Source organism: Atta colombica, unplaced genomic scaffold, assembly GCF_001594045.1.
Source record: "Atta colombica isolate Treedump-2 unplaced genomic scaffold, Acol1.0 scaffold126, whole genome shotgun sequence".
Classification (NCBI taxonomy): domain Eukaryota; kingdom Metazoa; phylum Arthropoda; class Insecta; order Hymenoptera; family Formicidae; genus Atta; species Atta colombica.
This window is the reverse complement of record NW_017259213.1, coordinates 1,749,648-1,753,007: the sequence shown is the minus strand read 5'-3', so window position 1 is coordinate 1,753,007 and position 3,360 is coordinate 1,749,648. Positions and strand designations below refer to the sequence as shown.

The 3,360-nt window shown below is 29.5% G+C and overlaps 1 long non-coding RNA gene across 1 annotated transcript; it reads left to right on the top strand.

The window, feature by feature from the left end:
• Positions 1–1,707: 1,707 nt before the first annotated feature.
• Positions 1,708–3,354, top strand: LOC108695140. Its single transcript, XR_001932103.1, has 4 exons — positions 1,708–1,804; positions 1,975–2,171; positions 2,332–2,500; positions 2,623–3,354. It is a non-coding gene; the product is annotated as an uncharacterized LOC108695140 (long non-coding RNA).
• The last annotated feature ends 6 nt before the right edge of the window (positions 3,355–3,360 follow it).

Genomic DNA, 3,360 nt, shown 5'->3' with positions numbered 1-3,360 from the left:
TTTGTTTCTCTTAATATTAAATATAAATGAAAGAAATTAAAAAAAGTTTACTGAGATTACAATGGGAGCGACGCACTTGCACACAGTTTATTGCACACACCACTCACATCGGTTTGTTCCTAATAATTTTTATTAATAAGATTATACCTTTTATTTTAAATTAGCCAAATGATGATATGGTCAATTGATATACATCCAATTACATTATATTAATAAATAAAACTGAAATATAATAAATAATATCGAGACGCGTGATACTACTCTTCATCTTTACTTTTCTTCTTTTCTCCTCTCTCTCTCTCTCTCTCTCTCTCTCTCTCTCTCTCTCTCTCCAATGTCATTATTGATTTATATAATTCTAAAATTTATTTCCGATTTATTTATAAAATAATTATGTCCTAAAATATAATTTTTTGTTTAAATTACAAAAATTCATTATACAATTGATTTAACCAATTTCGATACTGCTGGACTGCTGCAACAAAAGTTAAACATATTAAAAGTTATACGTGCAAGATCCATATATCTTTTTCTCCAACAATTTCTTCATAAATGTTTACGTCTTATTGTTACATGTAATGATGTGTTATTCATTTTCTATAATTAACTTTGAAAAGATTATTTTATTTTTTACATTAATTATTACTTTTTAATGTTTGAATTAATTTAATTATTATTGTTTAAATGTATTCTATTACTGTTTTTTTATTCTATTACTGTTTTTTCTAATGTTAAATATATTGAATTAATTCAATCAACGTTATTTGAATTTTGATCATAATTAAAGGTAATTATCCAGAAGAACTGTCTTATCTCGATTGTTAACTAGCGACAAGTCAAAGGTAAGGATGAAAAAAAAAAAGTGTGACTCGTGACTTTTGCTAATTAATGATACCGATAATTGTCGGTAACTACGGTAGACTAGAACGGTAGAATAGTCCTCAATATGTCTGTTCTGTATATAATTTTGTAATTTAATAGTCTAAGCGGTAATGGCTCATGAAAGGATGTAACTTTTTTATTATAGCTTTCTCAAAGACTTAATAATATCTAAAGTTTTTAAAAATTAAATTATCGATTGTGTCAAGTTATTTAATACACGTTCCTGTTGGAACAAGTACAACCTATTCTGAGGGACAAAGATGGAGCTCTATCAAATTGGCGAATAGCTACGAATATGTCAAATTAATGGTGGAATATCAGTAGAACTAGTTTAGGTTGTACTTATGGTAGGCAAAGTATTAATTCGTGTATTTCATACGGATATGACAGTTCTGAGGAACCACTCATCCGACGCTCGGTTCTTTTGTTTCAGCTCGGATACTTTTATCTTGTGTGTTTTTGAAAGTATGTTGCCGACTTAGACTATGTCTTGATAAAACTTGATAAAAACATGTAGCTGTCCCGTGATTTTGGACGACTCGTCCGTTCATCCTGACGCATGTTCGAACGACGTGCGAACTTGTCATTTTCGCGGGCATTGATCATCTGAACCACCTTTTTGTTTTTATGTACCTTGAACGTGATCTAATCTCTGTTTATAATTTTAAGAGGCGGGAGCTATTAATATAAGAAGAAGAAAGACGAGAGATCCAATAAGTATTTAATAAGTAAGTACAAGAGACACTGTAGTTACATTAAAATATTCGAGTATTTTGATAAAATCGTATAAATTAAAGGTGAAAATTAATTGAAAATAGTATCATCGCAGAAAGACTTCAGAGTGATACAAATTAGTATCAGTATTAATACTGTATGAGCTCTATAATGCATGATGATGAAGCGTTTCAAAAAGACATTCAAGGTAAAAATCGGTGTTTGAGAACAATTAGCCAATGGTTTAAAATATTAAACAAAATGCATTAATATTCACTATTATAATAATCAAGTAATGATGTCAATTAATTCTTAATCGCAAAGAAAATAGAAAATTGCACTTTTATAGCTATCTCATTTTATTTTTATATTATGAAGGCATGGGCTATTGGTTATGACGATCGATGTTTGTATTACCATACTGGTATCGCTCATTCTGAATTGATGAAGAAATGATGGAAATTAATAAACGCACCACTACGATTAAATAGAACAAGTAGTGCTATTTTGTCATCTAACAACAAACACAGCATCTGGCACCGCAATAGCAACATCATCAGAACTGGAATTTCTTGGTAAGAATATTAATATCATCTATCATTTGACATCTAAATTACTCAATACTCTTACTTGCATAATAAAATAAAGTTTGATGGATTTGTAATATTATTATATAATAAATACAATGTTATTATAATATTGAATTTTATGTTCGTCTTTTGTCTTTATATATAGAATCATCCTAGTACTGAAGATACAGTATTAATTAGAGAATAGGAAGAACAATCATATTCGACGCCCACGTCTTTAAAATTATGGCAATACTGATGATGGCATTTGCAAAGAATATTTAAGAATATTCAACAAACATCTTTTCAAGATATCACAATGAAAAGAAAAAGAGGTAAAAATTTACGTTTATTTTTATAACAATGATATTAATTAAACTTACTAAACAGTATATGATAATAATGTAATTGTTTTTTTTTTTTGAAAATGTAATTGTTTTTTTTTTATATCTTCCAGTATTTGGTTATGACAGTACTCAGGAGTAAATCCTGCAATCTGTATAACATTGAACAGATAAGTTTATTGATAACAGAAAGAGTCTTTGAAGCAACGTTTCCTTTCAAGAGTGATAGAAGCAAAAGGAAAATTTACAAAAAAATCTCAAAACATGTAATAGAAAGCAATGATAGTACATACCAAGTGAATTCATCAAGAGCAGGCATGCTAATCCACTAAGCAGTTTGAAGTAAAGCAACTACTAAAAAGCAGCATCAAGCCGGCACTACGGAGGCTGCGGAATAAATGATTTTGGCAAACGACATTTTACATGGAAAGGAAGGTCCTTTAACTCATAATTTCACACATTGCGAATCATTTCGATGCTGATCACTATATGTTTTAGATATCATATGTGAAATATGACTATGTCAATTGATTCTATGTCCGAGATCGAATGTAAAACAGTGATAGGAGTGTATCTGGGTCTGGATCAGTATGAGATCAAGACCGACAAATACCTTAATAGTATTTCACAGTCTGGAATGTCTATTCTGAATAAAATATTGAATTTTATATTGCTGCGAATAAAAATCGCAACTCCACCAGTCATATCATGGAGGAAATCTCCTTTAATAATATTATAACCTGAAAAGCTCAATTGAATTGAAGGAACCAACTAAGTTTCCTAAGTAACCAAAGCGATATCGCATTTATTCATGAAGTAATTAAACTTCAAATTTTTGTTGTTGATACTGG